Raw genomic sequence first — 17,923 nt, forward strand, 5'->3', positions numbered from 1 at the left:
CAGGATTGAGAGCCCTTACCCATTAACTTGAAGCCTGGCTGAGTGAGTCAGGATGGACCTGGGCGGTCTGGTGGTGCTCTGGCCGGCTGTGGGGACACGCTGGTCTCCTTGAAGAAGATGGGGGAATTGCAGGAAGTGCAGGTTCAAGGAGGTCAGTGGGTTCAGACTACAGACTTCTGGACGGGCATAGACAGTGGGACAACCTGGACGCCGGGCGGGGGGGGGGGCGGGCGTCTAGAAGGATGTTGAATGGAACTTTAGAGAAAGAACTAGGTCAGAGGTGGTACTTATGGAGCAAGTTCTGAGCCTAGATGTGGAAATGAGGACCGTGTGTGCAGGTCACTGGCTGTAGGGTGAGAAAGAAGGATGGAGGATGTATCCCTGGAAACTGGTCTTCCTGGGAGAAGAGCTGTCCGTGGTGGGGGAGCCTGAGAATATAGCTTGCTTCTCCTCCTTTTCCTTCCCACACATCCAGATCTAACCAGACCTGCCAGTGAGTGTCACCCCTACATGCTCTGGGATAACAGCAGCTCAATGATCAATTAAGCTGGCTTGTGACACTGAAACAAGCTGTCTGGTTTCATCTGTGTCCCCATCCTACTCTGCAGGAAGAGCCCTGTCTGCCATTTGTCGACGTGGTGGTTTTGCCTCATGGGTGTGGGGGTGAGTGGGCTTGGACCCAGGGCCTAGAGCACACTACTCATGTGCCTTGTCACTGCACCCTATCTCTCAGCTCCTTCTGCCTTAAAGACAAAGCTATTGGGGCTGAGAGAGGCCTTGAACTTGAGGATGGCAGCTGGAGGCTCTAAGCTGGGGCTTGAACTCAGCTGTCCTTACTGTTGGAGCTCTGAGCTTCCCCGTAGACCCTGTCTGTCTGGAGATCATGGGCCTGCACAGTGGGATGTCACTCCTCAGCCACACCCTGGGTGACACTGAGACTCAGATCCGCCGTGGGAGACTCAGAGGACAGATGGAAAGACCCAGGCGCTCATTGTAACTGGAGACCGACGGGGTAGGGTTTACAAATTAAGGTCTAAGACCATCTCCCTCCTGGGAGGATGGGAGGTCCCATGTTCCTCTGATTTTTTTTTTTTTTTTATCAAAGGGGCCTTAGCAAGAGGCGCTGTTGAAAACCGGGTCCTAAGTTGCTGGTCTTGGTCTAGACTGGCTTTCAGACTCTTTAGGTACCTTGTCTGACTGAGTCTCCTTCTTCTAGAACCTGCTGTGTTCTGGCTTCACTCTGGGAGACACTCACCAAGTCCCTACAATCTCCTTTTGTAGATGAGGAACTATTAGGAAACAGAACTTGGGCCTAGGCCAGGTGTTCTGTTGGAGGAGCCCGGGTGTTCAGGTGGCAGGTGCTGGGGTGAGGAGGAAGCAGACGGAGTGATGCTTCACCCAGTTAGCCTTCCTTGTACTTGCCTTCCCAGGAGGCAATGAAGGTCATAGTGTGGCGAGGGAGTGGACAGCTGCCTCCACCCTGCAGCACTGTCGGGACCTAGGAACGGTGGTGACCATGAGTCAGTTTCAACCAGACAGCCCTGGAGCGAGGACTTAGTTCTATGAGACCCTCTCGTCCTGTCCAGTTCTGAACTTCAAATCCTTACTCACCAACTGAATCGTCTTCCCTCTCAGATTAAAGTAATAGTGGTCCTCCCCGCCCCCCCCCCCCACCCCCATGGCTACCATCCCAGATGTCTGGACACCACCTCCAGCCATTTCCTTCAGGTGTATCCAGCAGCCATGTGACTCAAGTACTCTGGTCCAGACTCTGTTAAAAACAGACTTAACAGGCAGAGTAGCTTTCCTGAGGATGCTTAACTTCCAGTCCATGACCCCAGGTGGAGCCTCTCTCTCCCTTTCTCACAGCCTGAGTATCCAGCTCAACAGATGTGGGTGTCTGTTCCCCAGGAAGAGGATTTTGTCCCTTTAGCCACGTGTGGGCTTTCTAGTTGTACCCCCCGCCGCCCCAGCAGGGCTGTGGGTCCTGTACTCATTTCTTACCAGAAATTATCCACTTGGTTGGGACCAGAAGATGGGACAGGCCAAGGTGGGGCAAGGACGCTCTCCTCCCACTTGCTCTTCTGCAGCCCCTGCCCTGAAACCTTTGGTTCCAGAGAGGATCTTTGCTAGCACCGCATGAATACTCAGCCCCCAGCAGCAGGGGTCTAAATTTAGACCCCACACTCTGTGAACGAAGTGAATAATGATAATTAGCATAACAATTCTTCCTGTAATTAGCTGGGGAGGGGGGTGAGGGGGTGGTAGGAGTCCAAGAGGAAATTACAGAGGGAGCCTGGCTTTTTCCAAGACCTCTCTGGAGGTGTCTGCTTGGCAAGGCTTCTTCTTGCATGGCTGGATCCAGAGAGAGCAGATTGGGGCGGATGAAGGAGTGTGCGCATCTAACCTTATTGTGATGTGTTACTGGTGCGTGTGGCTAGGAATTCTGGGAATGAAGAAGCGCTCACCTGCTCCTGAAGGTGCGAGAAAAGCAGAAGCCGCATCACCCTGGAGACCACAGTTACTGCTTATTCCCTGAAGTTAAGCAGCTTAGAATTTAAAGTTGGACTCTGGGCTGGTTTATTTAGGGATGTCTAATTGCTTGAACCAACCCATCGCTTGAACCTGCCAAACATCACGTAGCCTGCCTGTGGGCCCGGGTGACCTCTTGGTCCAGCAGTCATCAGTGTAGGCCTGGAGACTCCCATCTACTGTTTCAGGCCTATCTCGGGCGTGTTAAGAGGTCTGCTATCTTCCTTGGATGGGACATAGTGGGGCAGCCAGGATGCTTTGGGCTGGGGAAGATGGCGGAGTTGTGAAGTGACCCTCGAGAGGAGGTGTCAGGCCCCTCTACTTTCCAGAGGCTCTGAAGTTCCTCTCTCTAGTTTTCTTGAGTGCTTTTTTCGGCTCATATTTTTTAGACTCTACTTCTGCTCGAGCCCCGGGTCATCTGGCTTTCTTCTTGAGCAGTAGAGAACAGAGAGCATCTCCCATCTCTGTCACCTTGCCTCTATTGATACAGCTCACCCAAGGTCATTGCGTGGTAACTGGCCATATAACTCTCTGGATCTTAGGAACTTGTGGATAATTAAGGCAATGAGAAGAGTGAATTCACTCATTTCCTGTTTGTCGTAGGCATCGTGTTAATCTTTTGGGATGGCAATGAGAGGTATAGCCTGGGAGAGAGAACAGGATCCCAGAGGACAGGCCCTGGGATAGAGCCTGTAAGGTGGGAGGCTGAGAAAGGCTGCCCCTAGGAAGTGAGATCTGGGCTTTGAAGGACGCATAGGAGTCTGACGACTCACGTTCACAAGAACTTCCAATTCAGGTCCCTCTGTATTTTGTGTTTGGGTCCGTAGTACTTAAAAGCAGGCGCAAGATGTTAGATTTATTGTAATTAAGCGACTGCCTTGGGGGGAGCGGTTGAGCTCAGTCGTAGGGCACTTTCCTAAAATGAACGAGGCCTGGAGTTTGGTCCCCGGATTTAGAGGGAGAGAGAAGGGAAGGGAGATGAGGGGGAAAAGGGAATGAAAGATGAAGGCAGTGGTGAGGGGCAGGGGCGCTGCAGTGACACACTGTTGAAATGCACAAGCTCCTGTGTGTTTTTAGAAGCATTCATAGACTTGACCCAAGCCCCCATACCCATCGCCAGGCTCGTAGGACTCAAGAGTCTTCAGTGAGTTCTGACCACACAAAGAATTCTCCCCTATCTACCCCAGCCCCACATTATGACTGGAACGTGAACCATCCTCCACAGGCTCTGTGTTTGAATGCTTGGTCCACGGCTGCTGGTGCTATGGACCCTTAGGGCCTGGCTGGGGAGAGTGGGTCACAGTGGAGAGAGGGGACAGTAAGGGTCATAACCCAGCCTGATTCTGGCTGTCTTTCTGCTTCCCACTCCTACTGACACCGCTGACACCACTGACGTCAGAATAAGAGACAGACTACATCCTCTGAACTGTGAATAAGGATAAACCGTTCCTGCTTTAAGTTGTTTCTTTCGGGTGTCTTGTAGTGTGCCCCGTCTTAGCTAGAGTTTCTACTGCTGTAAGGAGACACTATGACTATGGCAGCTCTTATAAAGAAAAAGATTTAATTGGGGGATGGTTTGCAGTCTATTCAATTGGGGGATGGTTCCGAGGTTTAGTCCATTAGCATCATGGCGGGAGCAAGGCAGAGTGCAGACAGACCCGGTGCTAGGTGGGGTCTGAGAGTTCTGCATCTGGATCCTCAAGGGACAGGCATCTCTCCCCATGAGACGTTAGGGGTCATTTTCCTTCAAACCATGCCTCTTGTGCTCTACTCTCAGCCCCTGTACCAGGGCTATGGACCCTTCCCCCCAACTGTCTGATAGCCCAACCGTCCTGCAGTGTTTGGGGTTTGTCTGTGACACGTGCTGTACTACTTGTCCTGCCCACATCTCCGGGAGGGCGTGGCAGGGCGGGCACAGGACCCTTAGTGGTGGGCAGAGCTCACTCCTCTTTTCGGAGAAGGAAACAACAAATGGAGGCTCTGAAAGATTCAGTCGTTCACTGGAGCTCCAGGGTTGGAAGGCAGGAGAGCTGAGACCCAGCACCACGGGCCACACTCAGCATCAGGCACCTTAGAACTGCCCTTGTCACTGTGACAAAGTTCCGGTGTGGAGTCTCAGGTTACCCAGTCAGTTCACTGGCTTGCATTTCTTGACACCGAGTGGGTTCTCACTTGCTTGACAAGTTGTCTGAACTGGGTCTCGGGAATGACCTGACCTGCGCTCTGATGATGCTCTGACTCTGGGCAAAGAGGGCTGACATATGAGCTGCTGTTTGACTGACACTGATAGTGCTGTAATCTGCCCTGTGCCTTACAGTGTGGATAAAGGGACACAGTGGCCATTTCAAACTAACCAGAAGTCTTGAGTGGCTATTCCTAAGAACTAAAGCCATCATAGACCAGGCATGAAAGGCCAGACCACATACCTTATGTGTATACACACACACACACACACACACACACACACACACACACACACACACACTTCTGTAGAGCTGGTACCCTCATGTGCTGCCTCTTACCCTCCACAGCCCTATAGTGCTAGCTAGCTACTGGCTCTCTGATGACAGATGCACCTCCTCCCTCTGGTGCTCAGCTCTACCTTCCCCCACGCTCTGCACGCAGGACTCGCTGGCTCAGTAACCAGCTCCACCAGGCTGCCTGGCAGGCGTGGTGGATAAAAGGGGATGGGAGGAGGCAGGAGAGGAGCCATTTGTCTGGGGCACTGGGAGAGAGTTGGCCACTTACAGTGGTGATGGATGGCAATTCTGCTCTGCCATCTGTCGGGCTGGCAGGCTGCTTAGCACAGCCCTGCACACCTGGCTGGGGCATCCCCTGTGGAGCTGGCCTGCTCTTCCTGTGGCTTAGGGACCAGCCCCTAGCACCATAGGGCAGGAGGCTGTCAAAAGGAGCTAGGCCATGCACCCAGAGCCTTAGAGAAGAAGGAAGAGCTGTGCATGGCCCTCCAGGGGGATCTGAGGGCAAGCCTTTCTTATTCAGCAGCCCGGGCTTCTGTGAAGCCACGAGAAGCCGACATAGCTTCACTGCCCACTCCCTTGGAATCTGGCACACCTGTGTTCTATGCAAGCGAAGCAGACTGGGTCTCTCTGTCACCCCCAGCCAGCTCCTGGAGATACCTTCAAGGTCACTGGGTTGTCAATGTGGGGGATGGGAAGTAGGGAGTGTAAGATCTTTTTATCCATGCAGGTCCACCCTTAGCATCCAAGAAAGCTCATTGCAAGGACCCTCAGAAGCTGCCTATTCAATATCACTAACTTCCTATAGGAAGTTGAGGTCCTGAGGAGGACAGGGCCCTGCTCAAGGGCCATCAGCTCCCTTGTTCTGGCTCTGTCCTTGTCTCCCTCCCCAGTGCACTTTTTCCAGGATCTTAGAATATAGGCCTCATCCCATCAGCTCTTGACATGTTCCATCCTCTGATGCATGAAGCCATCTTGTTGTCAGGTCATGGGTCCCTAAGCTATTGGCTCTGGACTCTTCTTGTCTAGGGCAGAGCTATAGCTGTGGAATGGGAACAGAGCCAGTTCAAGTCTCCTCCAGGGAAGCTTCCAGGGCTGTAGATGGGTTCAGAATTTGCCTCTTATGCACTGGTCACCCTTCAGAGATGAATTTAGGCAAACAAGGAACGAGCACTTTCAACACCCATGAGCCTGCAGCTGCTGACTTAGAGCTGGACCAGGTAGTGGGACCTTTGGATTTTAGGGTGGAATTAAATATGCTTTAGGTAGAAGAGATGGAGCAAGTGGAGGTGTGGGAGCCAGGGTCAGAGAAGGCCACAGTAGTTCTGTCGCTGCTGTCATGGTACTACAGTGTCACGGAGGGGGTATGGATAGACAGTCCCACAATTCAAGGGAGAGAGTAAAACTCCCACGGCTCCAAGGGATTGAGAAGAAAAGAGATGATGATGTTCGTGCAGTCTTGGAGAGTTTCTTAGGAGGAGGTGGCTTTTTTTTTTTTTTTAAACTTCCAGGTCTTTCTGAGACCTCCTTCCCCACCCTGTAAGTCCTGGAGGAATCAGATGAGTGGAAAACACATCCTATGGAGCCTTGGCTGGAAACAGATGGGTGTGGTCACACAGAATAAGATGAGCCTGGCATGGTCATGTGCTGTTTATAACGGTAAGGGCAGTGTGCGGGCAGGAACCTTTTAGGATGCAGTGTACTGGGGCTCATGACAGCTAAGCTGTTATCAACTCAAATGAGGAAAGAAAGGAGTGGTTACCAGTCTCTGATGGACAGAGGGACACATTGGAAAGGGCCTTCCATGAAGGGACATACAGTTGGAGAGACTCTCGTGGTCACAGTTAACAGAAGTAATGGAGACAGGATGCTCTGAGGTGCCATGCATGTGCAGGTCAGCCACTCAGGGCAGCACTCAGGGAGGAAGGGAGAAAGGAGAGGAGATGCCAGGCTGGGTGACTTCTCTCCAAGCCTCCCTTCCCTAGGGACCCAGACTGGAGGCTTCTGAAGGACAAGCACAAGGGAAGATGCACCTGCCGGCTGCAGCTCGCTGGGTACCGGGGCAGATAAGGAGGGGGACATTGTTTGTCCCTCCAGAAGAGGGGCTTATCACCACACTCTGGCTAGCTAGTGTCTTACTATTTCCATCTTGGGGCCAAAGCAAAGAAGGGTTAAGCCATTCGCTCAGGGCCTCCTAACCAGGAGGAGACAGCTTAGGGGTTGCCCAGGCAGCCCTGCTTGGCTCCCCAGGCAGAGACTGCTTTTCGGGAACCATTCATGCCCTGCAGGAGGCATGGCCCCTGCAGGTTGCTGAGGCTGCTTTCGAAAGGATGGGTTCAGCGGGTGGCATTGGCTGCTGAGGTGAGCAAGCACTGCCATGCCTGCTTCTAAACGTGACAGCTGGCCATTGTTTGCCAGGCAGATGTGGGCTGCAGTTCCCACAAACTGGGGACGACTTTGGAAAGCCGGGCCTCTTCTTAATCGATCTGCAAATGTGCTGAGGAATTGAAGTAATTTCTTTGAATTTTACTCGTATTCAAATTTTAGAGGTAAGCATACAGAAAGAGCCAGCCAGCACCTACACTAGAAGCAGAGAGAGGCTAGCATTTTATGTTATTTTTACCCTGGGCATCAGGGAGGCAGACTCACCATGAATACCTCATTACTTGAATTTCGAATATTTCTCTCGAGTCGAGCACAAAAGGAAACTTGAAAAAAAAAACGAACACACTCGCATGCTAGAGCCATTTCTCCTTTTGAATATGTGACTCACATCGGCCTAGTTAGGTTTTAATAGCACAATTGTAAGAATCAATCAGTCCTAGATAGATGTGTGTACTTAGAAGTACCGAGGGAGGAGGCCATTCTCGGGAGCATTACGATCTCAAAACACCGAAATTATCTTTACCAAAGGACATTAGCGGCAAGCATTTGTATTTGGTTTTTCTGTTTTGCTCACCTGGGCCCCAAGGTCAGGACATAGGGGAGAGTGAGGAAGTGTTTAAGACGGAAGTGTTAAGATGGAGTTCTGGAAAGAGGCCTGACGTTGACATCCTTCTCCGTCTCCATATAAAAACGCAGGGCTGCTAAGCAGTGTGGAGTGGAGACTCAAGCCATGGGCTTCGCCACCAAATAGACCTAAGTGAAAATCCCTGGCCACCACTGCATTAACTGTGCACCTCCGTCAGGTTACCAGACTGTTCCAGGCTCCCACTGAAGGTTAAGGGGAGGCAGGTGCCTCCTGCTGTAGCAGCAGCAGGGATATGGAGTACTTGTCTTTGGATGTTGAGCTTGGCCCGGTGGCCTTATTCCAGCAGGTCTCCGAATGTGAGTCTTGGGACTGATGAAGTTTGAATCCCACTCAGGCCCAGAGGAGTCCTCCTGTTTAGCTGCCTTAGCAGGTGCGAACCTCCTTTTAGGAGCTGAGCTCACCTACTTTCAATCATGTCCCGTTCAGAACCTCAGTTTCCCCATGTGCCAAGGGCCTCCCTCACGAACAGGCGAGAGTGCAGTGTCCACATCCCAGAGCTTAGCTGCCTGGACCCCTCTTCCTCCTTACCCACACACTGCTAGTGCTCATGGTCACCTTCCCTTCCCTGTGTTTCTAGACCCAGGAGAACACTGTGCATGAGAGAGTGGTGCCTTCTTTCTGAGGGTGGGTGGGGAGGCCCAGCCTAGATGCTCGGCAAGCCAGGAGCAGCGGAAGCCAGGGCCAGCAGAAGGCAGACCTATAATTAATCCCCAGCATCCTCCCCACCATTGTCTCTTCCCCATTGAGAGCAGCCAATTAGCGGTTCTGCATTCCTCTGCGTGGCAGCCGCTTATTAGTGAAGACAAAGGCAGCATTGATTCCAATTTGTCCCGCGTTTGGCTGTCTCTGAAGTTAAAGATTGCATTCAGGGAGCAGCAATGGAGAAGCAACGGAGGGGCCACGGCGAGGGAGCACCTAAAATTAGTTGAAATAATTTTAGCTCTATTGTGAATGGCTAAACTAAATATAAACAGAGGAGAGAAGAAAAATCTCCGTAACGTTAATTACCCATAAGCATTAAGTACCCAAAAATGAGGCACACGATTTGTTTGGTGACACTCCGATAATTAAATCATTTTCTCTTACTGAGGCTCCTTGCAGGTTTGCACGGGACCTGGCTCCTCCCGAGTGGCTTCTCTGGCCCCAAAAGATCTCCAGATTCTCATTCTGGGTTTCTGAGGCTGTGGTTTCTTTCCAGCCCAGGTGAGGTGTGCTGTGTCACCGTTCACTTGAATGATGGCTCGGGTTGTGTGCAGCCTCTGGGAAGGAGACAGGCTGAGGTCTGGGCTGAAGTGAGCAGCGAGAAGGCTCACTACCAAGCCATCTCTCCATCAGCCTATCCATCCATCGATCCATCCATCGATCCATCCATCCATCCATCCATCCATCCATCCATCCACCTTTGCACCCAATCTATCCATCCACCCACCTGTTTCCCTCCCATGTATGTATGTATGCATTCGTCTTCTTGTTCACCCATCCACTATCCATCCACCTGGTCACTTACACATCCCTCTATCCATGCATCCATCCATCCACATGTCTGTGCTTTTTCATTAATGTATTTATTGTGCATTTTTTGAACATCTCTATTATGTTAAAAAAAAAAAAGACCTTGTGAATCATGGATAAAGAAATACAGTCTTGGGCTGGAGAGATGACTCAGTGATTAAGAGCGCTTGTTGATCTTTGTGGAGGACCCAGGATTCAGTCCCTACTACCCATATCAGGGATCTCACAACCAGCTGTAAATCCAAATCAGGGTTTGATGGATGATAGATGAATGATTGATGGATGGATGGGCGGATTGGTGGTTGGGTAGATGCGTGGATGGATAGTGGCTGAGAGGGTGTGTGTGTGTGTGGATAGAGAGATCACAGATGAGTGCACAGACACATGGATGCATGGATGAGGTGGGAAGTAGGTAAATGGGTAGATGGTGGTAGATGGACTGGCAGTGAGGCATCTTGATGCCCTCTTTAAGCCAGACCGTAAGCTTCCAAGATGGAAGGTCTTATCTCTCAAGAAATTGTTATACAACACCATCCCACCAGAGAGGACCAAGACAAGAAAGGTATGGCATTCCCAAGGGAGCCAGCAGGCTTGGGTAACAGTGAGGGGCCTAGGAAGGCATAGAGGGCTTGAAGAAGGAAGAGATTCTTTTAGATTGCTTGTTCCAGCTACCGGTTTGCCTCCTGTTTTTCCACAGAGCGGGCCCCATTTCCCTTTCTCACTGCAATTTACACTAAGCGATTTATTTGAAACTCTTTCCAGTTGACCACCGCTATGTACAACCGAAACAAAAGTGTCACAGAACAGCGTATTAGTGTTTTCTGGGCGCAGAGTGCTCTCACGGTTTAACTCTGTCCTGCTTTAACCCTTCTTTCACAAAATGCGCCTTTTCACCTGCGTGTCTTTATCAGGGCATGTGCTCTAGAGCCAGGCAGGTACTCAGAGACCTAGGTTGGCTCCTGTGGCCCAGGCTCCAGCCTGGTCTGGATGGATATGGGCTGTCTACTGCGCTCTCTACCTTCTAGAAGACCCAGTGACAAGTACGCTCTGTAGGCACTGGTGCCTGGCAGGCTCACACGGACTTGCCTTGGTGCTAGGCTGGCTCTCATAGTCCCAGGCCCCAGAGCACACCCTGAAAACCCAGAGTAAAGGCCATTACCCACAGACCCAGGCCCAGAGCTAGGTTCTCACTGGTATATGTTCTAGTGGATTTAGTGTCCGGGCCTGTTCCAGGAAGCCTCAGTTTATGACCAGCTGCCTTGGACCCTGGTTTCAGACCCGATCTCACGGCTGTGGGCTCAGGCTGTACCTCAGAACTAGATCAGCAGCCATGTGTCTGGCCTCTAGACAGCCCCCACAGATTCAGCCTCCTGCCTACTCCTGCCGATCTAGAGGTCAGGCTTATTCAGTGCTAGCCTAGTACAATCGCCACAGACTAGACTCGAGGCCTGCCTCAGCCCCAGGCTATCCCTAGTGGACACGGTGTCAAAGTCTATTCCTACAATGCAAGTAGCAGGGCTGACTCCATATTCCTGAACAGCCAGTTCTCCCCCTGCCCCCGCCTCCGCCCCCAGGGTCCTGCAGCCAGGCCTTGAGGCTCACCTCTGAGGACCTGGAATCTAGACCAGTCTCTCTGGAGGAAGGCTCCAGGGCCTCCATCTGCTGACCCAGCAGCCGGCCAGCCTGCTTGGGATCGCCAGCTGTAAGCCTGCTTGCAGAACCTACCAGATGGCTTACCCAGATTCTCTGGGCTGGCTGATAGGTGAAAGACTCTCACCCACAGGCAGAATATAAAAGTTAGAAGGGGTGCCAGCTTCTAACGTGAAGACGGGACCGCATGGCCACGGACTCATAAACAATCAGGGACATATTCTGACCAACAAAGAAACAAAATAAACTCCAGCAGTGAATCCTAAGGAACAGGGAGCTATGGATGACCTGATCTCAAATGATCATCTGTGTGGTAGTTAGTGTTGTCAACTTGACAGGGTCTAGAATCATGGGGAGATGGGCCTTTGGGGATGCCTGTGGGAGGTTGTCTTGATTGTGTTAGTTGACATGGGAAGAGTTGCCCACTGTGGGTGGAGCCGATTTCTAGGCTGGGGTCCTGGATCCTGCAGAAAATGGAGTGAGCTTAGTACAAATGTTATTGTTCCTGCTTCTTGACTGGGGTTGTAGTGTGACCAGCTGCCTTAAGCTCTTGCTGCCTTGACTTCCCTGCCTGATAGACTGTCCTTGAACTGTGAGCCCAGACAAACCTTTCCTTCCTTTAAGTTGCTTTTGTCGGGGCATTTTATCACAGCAGCAGGAAAAGAAACCGAGACAGCCTTGAAGATCTCAGTGAGCTATGAGAGAACACAGGCAACTCAGGGATGGAACAACAACTCCAGTAAGGAGACAGAAGTCAGGAAAAAAAATCTAAAAAATAGATCAGGAAAGCAATTCTAACATCTACAAGACAAGAAAAATACTCACAAACAGATTAAATTAAGAGAAAAAATTTCACAGAAACTCCAAATTATTGAAATGAAAGAAACACAAGCAGAAAGACCATCAGTGCTTGTGATACTATTCTTTTTCGTGTGTGTGTGTGTGTGTGTGTGTGTGTGTGTGTGTGTGTGTGTGTGTGTGTGTGTGTGTTGCATGTGTCTGTGCATGTTCACACACACATGGAGGTCTGAGGTTGATGCAGGAAATCATCTTCAATCACTTGTCCACTTTGCTTCTGAGTCAGGCTCTGTCAGTCAAATTCGGAGCTCTCTGATACGGCTAGTCTCACTAGCCATCTTACTCTGAGGATCTGCCTTCTGAGCCTAGAGTTAGAGGTGTGCTGCCATATCCCCTGGTATTTAGGTGGGTTTCAGAGATCTGAGCTCTGGTCCTCATGCTTGCACAGTGCACTTGAACTAGTTAGCTATCATCTCCCCAGATGGAGAATTACAGTTTTAGAATGCTGTATTACCCAAAGCAACGTATAGATACAACCTAGTCCTTCTTAAAACCTTCAACGATACTTTTCAAAGAATGAAAAACAGACAACTAAAAAAACAATTCATACAGAATCCCAATTTTTTTGTATGATATCACAAAAGACTGAGCAACACAAATAATCTTGAATGACCAAGGTATCACATTACCTGATTTCAAACTATGCTGCAAAGTTGTAGTAATCAAATAGCACAGCAGTGACATGGAAGTGGACAGGTAGGACCAATGGGCCAGAAGTGAGAGCTCAGAAACTGATCTGGTCACTTCTGCATAAAGGTGCCAGGGGTGTACAGCTGGAAGGGGACAGTGACTGGTGTTGGGAACCCAACAGGATCCCTATATGCGAAGACTGAGATGGGACCTTATCTTCTGCCACACACAAGAACTAATTCAAAGTGGTTTAAAGACTAAAAGCTTCGAGAAAACAATGGGGGAAGCTTCACTGCCTTTTCCTATGCAGAAGTCCTTTGGATTTGACCCTAAAAAACACAACAAAAATGGAGGTAGACACATGGGCAAGCGTCAAACTAAAGAGCTCCCCACCACAAGGGAAACGGGCAGCAGCCTGAAGAGAAAACCCAAGGCACAGGAGAAGGGCTGTGCAAACCATACGCCAGCCAAGGGGTCGGAATCCAGCGTAGGAGGAATTCATATAAGTGAATAGCAAGGAGATGGGGAATAATCCAGGCGACAGGATTTAAACTTTATATCCATGGATGCTTTGCCGGCATGTGTGCCTGTATGAAGATGCTGGGTACCCTGGAACTGGAGTCACAGACAATTGTGAGCTGCCTTGTGGGTGCTGGGAACTGAATATGGGCAGCAGGGCTGAGCAGATATCCTGACCAGTAACAATTGAAACCCCCCAACACTGCCCCCAATATTCAAATGGTTACTAATTATATGCAAACAAACACCTTGATGGGGTGGGATGTGGCTCCTAGAATGGCCATCATCCAAAGGATAAAGATAACAGATGTTAGTGAGGAGTTGGAGGAAAGGGAACGTTTATAGGCTGTTGTATACAAGAGTGCAATTGATATGGCTCGTACAGGAAAAAAAAGACCCAAAACATTAAAAATAGAACTGTGAGCCAGGGGTTAGTGGTGCTTGCCTTTAATCCCAGCACTCAGGAGGCAGAGGCAGGCAGATCTCTGTGAGTTCGAGGCCAGCCTGGTCTACAAAGCGAGTCCAGGACAGCCAAGGCTACACAGAGAAACCCTGTCTCGAAAAACAAAACAAACAACCCTCCCAAAACTGTGGCATTATCCAGCAATACCATTTGTAGGAATATATATATATTCACAAAAATGAACTGAGCACTGCTCTGCGTATTCCCATGTTCCCTGCAGCAGCAAACACAGATTCAACCCAAGTGCTCACTGGTAAATGAGTGGATAAAGAAAATCTGAGCAATACTGTCTCTCCGGCATCCTATTCAGCCTTAAAAGGAATTACACATTTTTAGTAACATGGATGGAGCTGAAGAATGTTTTACAAGTGAAACAAACCAATCGCAGAAAGCTGAGCTCACGTCTGTGGGGATGGCGGTCTGAACGGACAGAAGGAGTGAGTTCTGAAGCTGGCCTGGGCTGTACAGAAATGGTGAGGGGCGATGACAAGAGCATGCCGCATCCTTGAAAACAGCTCAGAGGAAACGGAAGGCCTGTGAGATGAGGACCTAGCATGAGCTAATTGTTTCACAGTGTATAAAAACACCCAAATCTCGCTGGGCGTGGTGGCGCACACCTTTAATCCCAGCGCTCGGGAGGCAGAGGCAGGCGGATCTCTGTGAGTTCGAGGCCAGCCTGGTCTACAAAGTGAGTCCAGGACAGCCAAGGCTACACAAAGAAACCCTGTCTCAAAAACAAACAAAACAAAAAACAAAAAACAAAACAACAACAACAAAAAAACCAAATAAACAACCCCCCCAAATCTCACTGTGCACTGTATGAATGGATAAAAAATGTTTTGTCCAAGGAAAATTTTAAAGAAAAAAAGAATTCTTTTCTACAAACAAATATGGTGATCTTGGAGATTAAATCAACCTTGTAGAGCACTGGCGGTCCTGAGCTGATCCTCTGGAGAACTGTTCTCAGTATGGCGGCTTCTTTACACCCTCTTTCCCATGGTGAAGACTGCTCTTTCTCCTGGAAGCCCCGCAGAGGTATCCTTCCCATCTTTCAAGTTTTATTTCAAACACCCTTCTGCAAAAGGCATTTCCTTCAGTGCCCCAAGTAAAAGGGCAGCAGAGCCCCTCCCTTGGCTGACCTTTTTACCTTCCCTTTTCCCATTGAAACCACCCAGGTCTTGCTAGGCAGAGCTTTCCAGCCTCTGCCCTCCTGGAGAGTCCTTCCTCAGTGTGTTCACAGACAGGACCTCAACAGAACAGGTCAGGCCAGCAGTAGGCGCTTAGTAAGTGCTTGGGCCGAGCGAGGCTGCTCTAGGTGGCCTCACCAACTCTTTCTGCAGCTGTGCCACATTCTGGGCTACCATTCAAGGGACACCGCGTCCACTGCTGAGTCCAGCCTACAGGATTGTCCTCTTTCCCCTTCTCCTCTCTTTTCCGAGGAAGGCTTGTAGCAACCTGTACAGACAGTAAAGTGCAGAATGGTAGAAAATGAAGACTCAGCAGCGAGAGATGGAGAGGGTAGAAGAGTCGGATGCAGCCACAGCGCAGGCTCCTTAACAATTCTGAGGGACCAGACTGGGTTTTCTCAAGGGTAGCTGCAAGACCCGGATGGTCTTCATCCCCCAGGGGGCTTGTCACAAACATCGTTTCTCTGAGAAAGTCTTTGATGCAGAAGTGTGACGGAGGGCTCCAGGTTATGTTCTCGGGAAAGAACTTGTCAAATGGGTTTTCTCTCAGGTATTTGTGTGTTTTGACAGTTACTAGAGAAGGTGACATATTTTTACAATAAAAAATGGAGGGTTCTGGCCAGAACCTGTACCTGTCTGGGTGTCAGTTCTGGGAATTGTCACACTCGCTCCTCTGAACTTGTGAATGGAAGTCACTTCCGTCCTGCCTGCCTTCCTGCCTTCTTTCCCCTTCTCCATCCTCCCTATTTGTCTTTTTCTTTCATCTCTCCCTTCTACCTTACCTCGTTCTTCTTCTTCCTCTTCCTCTTTCTTCTCAACTGTTAACACAGGTTGGCGTCAAACTCACTCTCCTCCCTTAGCCTCCCAAATGCTGGGATCACAGGTGTGCACCACCACGTCTGACTTGCACAATGAACACTTAAAGGACACATTAGGGTTTTCTACTTGTCTGGTTGGCCTTGTCTCAGCGTGTGTGTGTGTGTGTGTGTGTGTGTGTGTGTGCATGTGTGTGTGCGCGTGTGTGTATATGTGCATGTGTGTGTGTACATGTGTGTGTGTGTGCATGTGTGTGTGTATGTGTGTGTGTGTGTGAGTGCATGTGTGTGTGTGCATGTGTGTATATGTGCATGTGTGTGTGCATGTGTGTGTGTGTGTGTGTGTGTGCTCGCATCAAGGTCACATCAAGGGTTTCTTCCTCCTTGCTTGGGTGACTCCAAAGATGATTCCTAAAAATTCTGCCTCCTGGTCCTTCTGCTCCTTCAAGATTTCCTCCTGGGAAGTCTGGGATGGCTTGTGATTCAGTTTAACAAAAAGAACAGAGAGCTTCAATGTAATGCCAGGTCTAGGTTGAGCCTCAGGGAAGTCTGGAAGCATCTCCTTTTATGACTCTGAGCTGCCAGATAAGAAACCAGACTGCTGTCCTATATCCTACAGCGACCACATATAAAGATCATGGCTCGTGGTAACGTCACAGAAATGGGGACAGAACCCAGCTCTTCTGCCAGCCGTTTAAGCATGAGACACGTGAAGAAACAAACTGGAATCTCTCAGCCTGGCCCGGCGGCTGCGTGAAGCACCCAGCTGACCCTGTCGGTCTCTGCCCATGCAACTCCCAAGAGATTGGTAGATATTAAGCTTCTAAGTTTGGGGTGATTTGTCAGCCACCACAGTTAACAGAAGCACTTGGGTACCACACCCATTCCTACCTCTGTGGCTCTCCACAGGAGTGGCTGGCCTGGGATGTGTGAGGGGGATGGAGTGATAATGTCCTGCTCTTTCCACCCTCCCACTGTGGGCTGCCCCGCCCTCCTATTATTTCTTCCACAACATAGGCAGGGATGCTATTAAACTTTGATCCAAGCAAGTGGTTAAATGGAGTCTGGGATCTGGCTTGGAAGTCCCCTTAGAATGGGTCAGGGGCCTTTTGGAATTCCATCGACATGTCACCTGGCAGACAAGCACCTGCTTAAGTGGCTAATTCAGTCAAGGAGCCGAGACGTGCTGCACTATGCCTGGAATGCTAACAGGTGAAGCTGAGATCATCAGACCCAGAGGCATGCTGACCCAGCCCCAGGCAGCCTAGGCTGAGGTCTCCCCAGGGATTCAGAGCCTTCAGGACTGCAGCCAGCAAAACAAGCTAGGGTCTGCCTATCCAGCATCCTAACAGCTTCCCGGAAAACCTTACCTAAGAAAAGAGAAGACAGGAAAATCACTTGCAGACTGTTGGAAGGGCTGAGATCTGGGCTCAGGGGAGGATTCCTCTGGAGGTACAGATCCCAGCCCACTTCGGCAGAGGGCAGAGGGCAGAGGGCAGAGGGCAGAGGGCTGTAGCTGCTTTTCTTGCTGGAGCACACAGGGAGATGGAATCTCAGACAACACAGAGATACTTCCCAGGGCCCAAGAGACTCTCAAGGGTTTCCTTTCCATTTCTTCCTCAACTATGTGCTACCCTCCCCTCTCCTTCACACACAGGCTGGAGCCTGGTGACCGATAGACCAAGATAAGGTCAACAGGTGTACACTCTAGCATCCTCCCTTCAGTGATGCTCATTCCCAGCCCCCAGCAGAGTTTTCTAGTAGCTTCTTCTTCCTGATCCAGGCAGCTGTGGTGGGGGCCAAGCAGCTGTCCCAGGCATGGCTTCCAGGCATACCTGCCTACGCATGGTCAAAGAGAGTGTCTGTGAGAAGCTGAGCATTGTGGGTACTGCCCACGGGTGTACTTTCCACAGTAACAGACCAGAGAGATACAAATAAGGTGGGAGGTGGGGCGTTAGAAGAGGACCCGTCACTGTCGGAGTTGTCCAAGTGCAGCATTGGCATCTTGGCGACACCCAGCGTCTCTTTCAGCTCTCGCTAGTCCTGATCCTGGCACTTCCTGCACCACCACTGCTCACATTCTGGCACCCTGGAGAGGCCCAAGGGAGGCTCCGTGGCCCGGTAGAGCATCTCATTTGTGTTTGGAGTTGCTGACAAAAACGGAGACTCCCTCAGTGAGCACAGGCATCGGAGGCCAGTGGCCCGAGTGTACCTGACACTCACCTGGGAGCCCCTGGAGAGCTGAGGGG

At 50.5% G+C, this 17,923-nt stretch overlaps 1 long non-coding RNA gene across 1 annotated transcript in view; it reads left to right on the top strand.

The window, feature by feature from the left end:
• LOC311600282 overlaps positions 1 to 11,952 on the top strand; it is a 37,235-nt gene extending 25,283 nt beyond the window's left edge. Inside the window, exon 3 of the long non-coding RNA XR_014780196.1 lies at positions 11,855 to 11,952. This is a non-coding gene — a long non-coding RNA (uncharacterized lncRNA). The remainder of the gene's footprint in view (positions 1 to 11,854) is intronic.
• The last annotated feature ends 5,971 nt before the right edge of the window (positions 11,953 to 17,923 follow it).

Source organism: Acomys minous (genome assembly GCF_964271855.1).
Source record: "Acomys minous genome assembly, chromosome: 6".
Classification (NCBI taxonomy): domain Eukaryota; kingdom Metazoa; phylum Chordata; class Mammalia; order Rodentia; family Muridae; genus Acomys; species Acomys minous.